The sequence below is a fragment of the Euwallacea similis genome, chromosome 6 (assembly GCF_039881205.1).
Source record: "Euwallacea similis isolate ESF13 chromosome 6, ESF131.1, whole genome shotgun sequence".
In the NCBI taxonomy this organism is placed as follows: Eukaryota; Metazoa; Arthropoda; class Insecta; order Coleoptera; family Curculionidae; genus Euwallacea; species Euwallacea similis.
In genome coordinates, this window is record NC_089614.1 from 2,384,300 (window position 1) to 2,394,551 (window position 10,252).

Here is a 10,252-nt window from a genome sequence, read left to right on the forward strand (position 1 = left end):
AAGACGAAGGCGGCTTAAATTTTAAAATTAAAAAAGAAAGATTTATCGCAGCATTACTCATCCTGTCACTTCAAACTGGTTGTAAGTAATATATACTTCCTTAATAGTCGTTGAAAGCAGTTGCATTTCTTTTTAATATTCCTGGATAAGTATCCATGGAACAGCCGTGTTTTAGGACGTGACCCTGGATTTTCCACGTCTAAGGATTTATTTTCATAGAACAGAACTCTTGGCAGATGTTACGTCCTCCTTTTTGAAAGATTTACTTACGTCTTCACCGTGGAACATTTTACTTCAAGAATGGTATTAATATTAAAATCAACGCTAGCCTATCCCTTACAGGGAATTGAATTTTTCATAAGGTATCTTTGGATTAAGACCCCGGAATGGATTAAGCTAATTTGCTTTTTCTTGCGAAGGCTTTACCCGACACGAAAGTTCTCTCTCCTCCCTCTTGAATGTTTAATTTATTACAGCCCTAGTAATAATTTTAAAGGTGCTATTTTAAATTACTTGAAGACGCTTCTTTGAGACGTCGAAACTTGGAAATCTAGCAAAATTATATAATTTTACAGTTCACTGAGAATATCAGTTGGTTTCAGTTAATATTATGCTAATCATAGCATAAATTTCAATCAAACTATATAGCGAACGTTCCAGGAAATTAGACAAATATTCTGTGCATAATATGATATTAAATCACAGAAGGGAATTTAATTACCCGGAGTTTAGTACGGTACCTACAAGCGTAGATATATGAAACTTTAATATCAGGTTTAATTATTGTGTTTCCCTTAATGTATTGATTTAAATTTTTGAAATATTTTATGTGCAGCAATCAAAGCTTGTTAGCAACATGTGCAGAAGCTTAATTCTTCGAAGTATTAGGAGAGTGATAAGTCGTTACTGATATAATGAACAAGATGCCACCATATATTCGAAAGCGATCTATCACCAGTATCTCATTTATCATCTCCGGGTCGGCGACTCAGGTCGTATCAGTTGCTGGCAAAATACGTAAAGCGGGCACTACTGTAATGGATTTGTGTTATCTTCCGGTCGTGGGCAAAAAATGTTTTCCTTAAAAACCCTCCTCAAATTACATCCATTAATTTAGGAAAGGGACGATTATATTGCAGAATGATTGGGGACTTTTTCCAAAAAATTCGGATCAGCAGAATCAAGTTCAGATTAATATGGACGTTCCAGTAATAAGAAAAAATATCTACGACAAATACATTTTCGGTAAAAGATATTTTTGCTACTAAATCAACTCTGGAAAATGGAAAATATCTCCTGATTTAATGAAATCATCAATACTTCTCCAATCCATCAATATCAGCCGGCAATTCTGTTATTAATGTTTAAAATTTCCGAATCATTTTTTAAATGGAAACGTTTCGTGCAAAGGTAAAAAATAACCCGACGAAGTTAATTAATCTTACACTAATTCAACTGAAAAGGGTCTGAAAATCATTTAAATTGGGGGCCATAACAGGGCGATTTAAAATGAATGACGTTTTAACAGGGTATCCAGATCCAAAGAACCAGAAAATGGAGACAAATTGGTGTACTGCCGCACTCTTTTTACTAAACAAATTTGCTTGAAACGTGAAAAATATTTTCCGGTTAAATAGCTTAAGAAAATCGATGAGTGGCGTTAAAACGTCGTATTATTTAAAGCTTAAGAAAAATCGCTGCAGACTTGGATATAAGGGGTCTATGTATGGATTAACGGGAAATACGCGGAAAGGGACGGGCGATTTAAGGGCGTCATTGGCATTGATTCCTAACACACTTCCATTCAAGGATGTCCCATTATAGGGCGCATTTCTGTATAGAGTGCCTTATTTGGTATTTGATGTATGTTTCATTAAGTTCCAGTAATATTGGGAAGTTTGGAATTTACCACGAAGGAGAAATTCCTTTATATTTGACTTTCTTGATTGACGTACGAAGAAATATTCCAATGATGTGATGATGGAAAGATGACCGTTATATATATAAATAAATTATATCTAAACTTTGGTAACTTTTTTGTCAGTCAATCGATTCTATTCTTTATTAAAATCTGTATAATTTTATGTTTTTTTGTTATGTAAAAAAGATACAATACCTTGTAAATATGGGTAAAGTCTTCTGTTTGCAAGATATTTCCATTTAAACATTTTACTGCATTACATAGTAAAATATAAAATGTTTATTGAAATAAATGAAGGTACATGATAACGATGTGGGATAACATGTGCCAGATTAGCTCTTGCTTGTAAGCATCAAGTAGTTAATTTATTTTCTATGTTAAAACTCTTAAAGTTGAGTTAACTATGCTAGGAAATAATTTGTTCTTCAATAAATCAGAGATATGTTATACGTATATGCTCATCAAAATTTTACCCTTTAATATCGCCGATGGGTGTAGAACCCATCGGCGGTATTAGGTCACATATCCTAACAAAAGACATCCTGATTTCAAGATGTTCAAGAGAATCTATGATATATTAGCTAAGATCGGCTCTTTGTGCTCCAAAAAACATCATTAAATGTCCAAAAATTATGTATCACTCCAGGCAGAAAGAAGCAATTTTAGTACGTGTTGCTGCATATCCAGAAATAAATTACGAGAAGATTAGCAACGAACACTGAAGGAAGTCAAAGGTCAATAATAAAAGTTTTGCATCAAGAAAAACTGTATCTCTATGATTACATTAATATAAAATTTTATGAAAGCCAATCGTCCAGCTAGGAGGCAATTTTCACAATTTTACCATACACTCTAACACGATGATCCAATGTTTTTAATACAATCTTGTTTATGAACAAAGCAACTTTTGCAGGTCAAAGTTTATTTAATTTTCGACGAAAGCATGTGTGGAATGTAAACAACCCGCATGTGATAACTAAACGCCATTTCCAACATGAATTTCAAATTAACATTTGGTGTGGAATTATTGACAAATATGTTTTGGGATTACATGAGGTACCATTTAATATCACTGGCCCGTTATATTTAGATTTCCTCTACAACAAATTGCTTGACTTTCCGAATGACTTACAGTAGCTACAAAAAGTATTCGCACACCTTGAGTTTTATCAGTAAAATTGGTATAACAAATCTTAATGATAAAGTTAATTTGATTAAATACTTTATTAAGGTTATCACAACATTTTCTTACTAGGATATTAAAATTGGAAATAGGAAAAACAATAGGTATTTTAGCATTACATACATTGTATTGGACAGTCAAAATCTGAAGTCAAAAAATTATTCGTACATCTACTACTAAAGGAAAAGCATAATAAATTAACAAATAAGAATATATCTATCAATACTTTGTTGAGTACCTTTGGGAATCGATAACACTCTGCAACCGTCGTGGCATTGAAGAAATCAAATTTTCAGTACCTTCCTGAAGAATTGAAAACCATTCTTGGAGAAGAATACTTCGTGAGGCTTCTTTTCTCGTTATGTCATGTTTACTAATTTGTTTATCTAAGAATAATTACAAGTGCTCTATCGGATTGAGCTCTGGGGACTGGAGGCGTTTTTAATATGTGAGGGACTTTATATAGAAGCCATTCTTGAATAAGTCTAGAGGAATGCTTAGGATCGTTGTCTGATTGGAATCAATAAGCGTCGTGAATTCTCTATTTAATTGCAATCTGCTCCATATTTTCACTTAAAATATCTCGGTACACAAACCTGTCCATGGTTTCATCAATAAACGAAGGTTTCCAACACCTAGAAACATAAAACCCCAAATCATTTGACTTCCACCACCATATTTCACAGTGATGGTAAGATGCTGTTTTTTTAGAACTTTTCCTAGTTTTCTCCACACATTCAGACGATCCAAAAATATTAAATTTTTATTCATCGGAAAAGATTACTCTACACCAGAACTCCATTGACTAATTCAGGTGTTCTTCTGCAAATTGAATTCTCTTGTTGTGATTGGTTTTATTAATCCACGATTTTTTTCTGGCTACTCTGCCATGAAATCTAGCTTTTTTTAGAACATTTCTAACAGTTTGGGCAGATGCTCTGGAGCTTTTTAAAGTTCTGATGTCAGTTTAACAGCACTAATTGAAGGGTTTTCTTTACTTTACGAATAATAAAATTGCGATGCCAGTTCTTTATCTTTCTTGATTTTCCTGTACGGACAGTTGATAGAACATTTCCCGTATACATAAACTTGTTTATGATGTAGTGAACGGTGCTATGACTTTTCTTTACACTTTTAGCAATTTGACGTGACAATTTTTCTTCTTTATGGAGGTCAACAATTAGATTACGCATATTCAGATTTAATTCGGACACTTTTCGAGGCATATTTATATCAGGTTGGTTGGAATGAAATGCACCATTTCAAATTAATACTTCACTTATTAATTAAAAAAACAGACACACTCAATCAAAGTACTCGCCATTTGCGTCAATACACTTCTGCCACCTTAGCGGTAGCTTATCTATACCAGTCGCAAAGAAACCTGAAGGACGGAAAGCAAGAAATTTACGACAGACGTTTTCGACAGTCTCTTGAGAACTCAAAACTTTTCTATGTAAATAGTGATCAAGTGCCTAAAATAAATGATAATCTGTAGGTGAAAGGTCGGGAGAATATGGTAGATGAGCCAGAAGTTCAATGCCCAATTCCTGAATTTTGAATAGCGTTCTTCTTGTGACGTGAGGTCTTGCATTATCGTGAAGAAGAATTGGTCTGCCTTGATTGACCAATCTTGGTTGTTTTTCAGCGAATTTTCGCATCATTTCATCCAATTCAGAACAATAAACTTCCGCTGTAATTGATTCACAAGGTTTTAAAAATCTATAGTGGATAACACCAGCACTGGACCACCAAACACTAATCATAATCTTTTTTGGGTGAAGTTCTGGTTTCGGGGACTTTTTTGGCGCTTCATCTTTATCTAATCATTGAACTGAATGCTTACAATTGTCATACAAAACCCATTTTTCATCACATGTAATGATACGATTCAGAAATGGTTCACCGTTGAAGTTTATTCGTGTATTCGTGGTACCAAGATGTTGATTAGACGTGACCTAATTTTTGATATGTCTAGTTAACAATGGACTGAATGCTTGCGAAGGACCACCTTGAGTTTGCAGTCTTAAAGACACCGTGTTGGTGCAAATGAAGAAAACAAAAACCCTTTTTAACGGTAACTAAGGTTTATTGTTTACCAACAATTTCGAGTAATTTAGCAAAGGAGTAACAACTTTTCGTGACAAGTTAATTAGTGTACTAATTAATCGTGTATAGGAACCATGAGTAAAGTAATCGCATACGAGTAACGTCCAAAGTACGGAGTTAAGAGTCGACGGAGATGCACAAGAAGAGAGCGATTTTTCTTCTTGCAAAATCTTAAATACTAAAGTTAATGGTAAGTGTACATAGGCGTACCAGAAACCAGGAGTTTATCATCGGCACTTCTTCTAGATCTGTCCTTGTAACTTGCCTAACTTTAACAGTATAATTGGGTTTTATTGGAGGGCGGTTAAGACCAGAATCGAGAACGTGTCTAAACTCTAGTACATACAAAAGGTCGGCGAGAAGTTTTATTACATAGTTAGTTTAAGTTTAAACGAAATACATACCAACATCTGGTCATACGGGCAAAGTTACAAAAAAAACGAGTAATGTTCATAGGCGTAGCACACGGATTCCTTACATACTAATCACAGATTTAATTTTAGGCTTGTGAAGAATACAACTTATCGAGCTAATAGATTAAATTAATTATCGGATATTCTTTCCTCTACACAAGCCCTAACAGTTGAAACGTGGCAACAAAGAAACGCAAATTTCTAAACGGTTTCACATTTGATGTTCATTTAGTTTGTGTGGAACCCACTTATCAAGCTTTTTTGTCTTTCTGATTTGATTCAAATGATCCAATGTTGTTGTATGATCTACATATGTTAAACGTTGCTGCTAATTGACGGATAGTTTGAGACGAATTGGTTTCCACCGCGATTTTCAATTCGTCGTTGTTTATCTTTGATTGTGGTTGTCCACGTGGCTCATTATCGAGGCTGAAATCTTCAGAATGGAATTTTATGAACCATCGCCGTACTATATTTTCGTTAATTGAATTTACGCCAAATATATCATTAATATTACGAGCTGTTTGAGCTGCATTTGTTCCATGGCAAAATTCATATTCGAAAATAATACGAATTTTAGATTTATCCATTGCTTTACAACAACTGTTTTATCAACAACAAATCGACTGATAATTACATATCTAAGGATACGTTTAATAGAGGAAAATGTACCTTTCTAGCAAAAAAAAAGAGATATCGGTTGTTTTTAAATATCATAGTTATCTGTTGTTCAATTTGATACTTCACAGAATCGTGCATTTCGTTCCCACCAACCTAATAATTGGTACTAGAGTTAAATTATTTAGCATATAAAACTCACTAGCAACAGACTATTAATGCAGAAATTCAATACTTCAAGTTAGTAAAAAATTGCAAAAAATTATATTTTATCTTGATGCACGAATACGTTTTTGACGAGTGTTTTAGATGTTCATTCAAAAAATATTATTATAAATAAATTTAGTGAAATTTAAAATATGGTATTGATATAAAATTTTACTATACTAACAATATACTACATACTAACAATAACTAGAACGGATAATTTTATAAAACACATTTTCAAATACTTACTTCAAGGAAAATAAAATATTTACTATTTATTAGTTAAGTGTACGAATACTTTTTGTAACCACTGTATAGGATTTTTAATATGCAAAACCAATCATACGTGTTAGGTCCAAATTTGGCGCGTGTACGTGGTTGGGTCGATTCACCCTTTTCGATACGATAACCGTGAACTACGTAGATCATGGACTGGATTGATCGATTATGAAGGACCACCCTGAGTTCGCAGTCTCAGAGACACTGTTTTCGCGTATAAAAGAAACTAAACCTTAACTTAACAAAGGTTTATTGGTAACATTAACAACTATACAATATGGAGAAATGCGTTATTTAAAGAATGTTGACGAGAGTTTAACGCGTACGAGTTCGTGATGAAGTAGCGAGAAAAGAGAGCTTCTTCAGTTTCGCACCCTACTTAAGTATTGATACGGAGGTGTAACGCCCATAGACGTACCCCCGATAGGGCCCCATTAGCGGCTTCTAGGCTACCTTGTTACGTTAAAGCGTAGCACTTAGAGGCACGATCGCTGGGCTTTTATTGGAGCCCAGCCATTGTATTCGTTTGGCGGTACCTTTAATTTAAATTCGCAATGTTAGTCCGACAAAGAATAGTGCTGGAAATCCCAATCATAAAATAACTTCCCTCAGCCGAAGATGGGTGTTAAGCGCTGGGAATTCCAACAGTATTACCCAATGGCTGGGGTTGTCCATGGGCGTAACATCAGTTTGTTAAACTAACTTTGAACATTTAAACTAATAAATAACCCAACCATAATCCGTGATAAAACAATACGTCGCAAGTCCTAACAATACGTTCCTCGGTACTAAACGATCATGGGGCTCTGAAACATTTCGAATGTCTAAGCCAGCGGCCCTAATGAATATTGCCTTGACCTGGGTGGTGAAACGATTAAGGTTTGAAATGTGTCGCCACTCTGCACGGAGACCGGTACTCGCAGGTGTAAACAAACTGGAACCGGTGGCGTCGATGAAGGGCGTTTAAAATTCAATTTTTGTTGCCCATTTGTAGTGTTATATAGTTGAATTAAGTCATTCGTAGTTTTACATGTATGTATATGTTACAGTCAAAACTTCTTTTCAGTCAAAAGCAGAGTTGTGTTAAAAGTAGTTTTAACTGAAAAATATCAGACAAAACTACTATGGATCAGCTCTATTGGGCAAAAGTACTTTTAACTGACAAATATCAGTTAAAGGTTGTTTTGACTTAACATATTGGTCAAAACTATTGTTGATTAGAAGGATTTAGTAAAACAATTTTTAATATTTGCAAAAACGTTTATCATTACAAAATATTAGGTCGTGTAGTATGAAATGAGTAGAATTGAATTGAAACTTTAGTCATTTTTTTTTCACATGAAATGTTTTTATTGTCAATCGAAATATGCACCACCATTATCAATACACTTCTGCCATTTAACGGGAAGTTCATTGATTCCCCTGCTGTAAAAGCCTGCAGGCCGGGAGTCGATAAACTCTTGGAAGACAGCTTTGACAGCCTCGTCGGAGTTGAATGTTTTCCCTACCAAGAAGTTATCCAAATTTTGAAAGAAGTGGTAATCAGTGGGTGCTAAGTCGGGTGAATACAGTGGATGACGAAGAGTTTCCAATTCCAACTCCTGTAGCTTGGCCAAGGTGACTTGTGCGGTGTGTGACCGAGCGTTGTCGTGCAACAATAGCGGTGTGCTTCGATTGACTAATCTTGGCTGCTTAACCGTCAGTTGCCTCATCATTTCGGTCAGTTGTCGGCAGTAGACATCAGCCGTAATCGATTCACCAGGTTTCATGAAGCTGTGATGGATGACACCTGCGTTGGACCACCAAACGGACACCATAAGCTTCTTGTGATGAAGATTTTTTTTCGCACAATGTTTTGGTGGTTCATCTTGATCCAACTACTGCGATGAACGTCTGGTATTGTCATATAGGATCCATTTCTCATCACAAGTAACAATCCGATTCAAAAATGGATCGTTATTATACCGGCACAACAAAGAAACACAAGCTTCGAGACGTCGTTCTTTCTGTATGTCGCTCAACTCATGCGGTACCCACTTGTCCAGCTTTTTCACCTTACCAATTTCAGCCAAATGAGTCAATATTGTTTTTTTGGTTACACTGAATATTAGCGATAATTCGCTTGCACTTTGACGTGGATTCACTTCCACCACGGCTTTCAGATAACCGTTATCCACTTGAGTTTCAGGTCGTCCACGTGGTTCATTTGTTCAGGTTAGTTCAGGTCAAAATTGCCAGAACGAAATTTCATGAACCAACGAGATACTGTTTGTTGTGAAGTGACTTCAGTACCAAACACATCATTAATATTGCGAGCCGTCTGAGCTGTTGTGGTTCCACGGTGGAACTCATATTTCATTAACACACGAATTTCACTATTTTGCATGGCTGCACAAAAATTTTTATAAAAATAAAAGTTTTCAATAATTTTTAACACTTTAAACTCTGATCGAAAGAGGAAGAATGTGCCTTTTCCACATAAAAAAAGTCAAGTCCAAATATAGATTTAGAGTGAAGTTATTCGCAGTTGAATGTGGCATTTCGAGAATCTACTCATTTCATACTACACGACCTAATAAAAAAATAATATAGACAATATTTAAATTAGAAATTACTACTTAAATTCTGAAAAGAAGTAAGGACAAAATTATTTATCATTACAGCTTAGGCAATTATGGCAATTGGAATTACCATAATAGTTTTTTTTCGGCATAAATGTCGGCTTGATGTCTCTGTTACAAAGGCCTTTGTAACAGAAACATCGAGCATACCCTTGGGCCGTTCCAATAGCAGCTTTTTTGCAGGAGTCCTTAACGTAATTGTCATGTTTGGCACCTCTTCCAGGCGAATTATTTTTTCGGTACAACCATCGAACTCCGATCTATAAAAGAAAAAAAAAACTAATTTGATCACGCACATAACTACACATACACAAACAAACATCTATATAAATACTTTCCTGTGGTATAATTTGTCTGATATGCCATCTGTAGTCCCAATCTTATATAATTGCTAATAAATCACTTCAAGTATAACAACTCAAATTATGTTACGAAGGTCAGTTTTTGCTTTGTCCACGCTTGAAATTAGTACGGTAATATTGTCATCAAGTTTTAATGGTGGATGTGATTGATCACTAGTTTTTTTATTCTTTTCGCTTGTTTTGTCAAATTGTAATGAGCGTCTTTTCTTGCTGTTAGGTATAGCTTCCACTGCTACTCTATCTTCACTTTCTCTTCATTCTGTACGTCATATACTTTTTCACGACTTTGCTCGTCTCTATTGTTATTTCCATCTTTATCTTGTTCAATTGCATTTGCTTCATAGTCTTATACATATATTATTATTATATATAATTATTATTCATCTCTATTATTGCAGCCTGCAAATCTTTTTCATTGTTTAGTCTATTAATCACCTTTAAAGGTAAATTCGATGTTGCTAGTGCCACTTTTAGTTCAGTTCCAAACATAGCACGATATGGAGATTGTTTTCTTCCAGAATGAAAAGCAAAACAGCTTT

At 34.8% G+C, this 10,252-nt stretch overlaps 1 protein-coding gene across 1 annotated transcript in view; it reads left to right on the forward strand.

Moving 5' to 3' along the window:
* The window catches only part of LOC136409489 (protein timeless homolog), a 135,438-nt gene that overhangs the window by 68,405 nt on the left and 56,781 nt on the right, over positions 1-10,252 (forward strand). The window lies entirely within an intron of this gene.